Source organism: Echinops telfairi, unplaced genomic scaffold, assembly GCF_000313985.2.
Source record: "Echinops telfairi isolate 266 unplaced genomic scaffold, ASM31398v2 ScPeMD7_7467;HRSCAF=8505_1, whole genome shotgun sequence".
NCBI classification, from domain to species: Eukaryota; Metazoa; Chordata; class Mammalia; order Afrosoricida; family Tenrecidae; genus Echinops; species Echinops telfairi.
In genome coordinates, this window is record NW_022111368.1 from 42,375,488 (window position 1) to 42,375,852 (window position 365).

The following is a 365-nucleotide window of genomic DNA, read 5'->3' on the forward strand; positions in this document are numbered from 1 at the left end:
AGCCGAAGTTAGGGAGGTTGCACGCACGAGAAGGCTCAGGGAGTCTTTAAGCACAACAGAAGGCAAGGGTTTTGATACAGGGATTTCTCTGGCAAATTTTAGAGACAGATCTCTAGGTCTTCCTAGTCTATTTTGGCTGGAGGCTCTGCAGAAACCCGCCCAGCATCATAGGCGACTCCAGCGAAGACAGGCGGTGGCGGTTAGGCATTTAATACAGGTTGCCTCTACCGCTCCTTTATTAATTTTAAACCTTCTTCCTTGACTCCGCCTTTTCCTTTTAGCCCCCACCCTAAATTCTCTCCCCCCCCACCCCACTTTGTTGCTGTTGTTTATAGACATCGGTTTCTTTTCTTTGTCGACGTCAG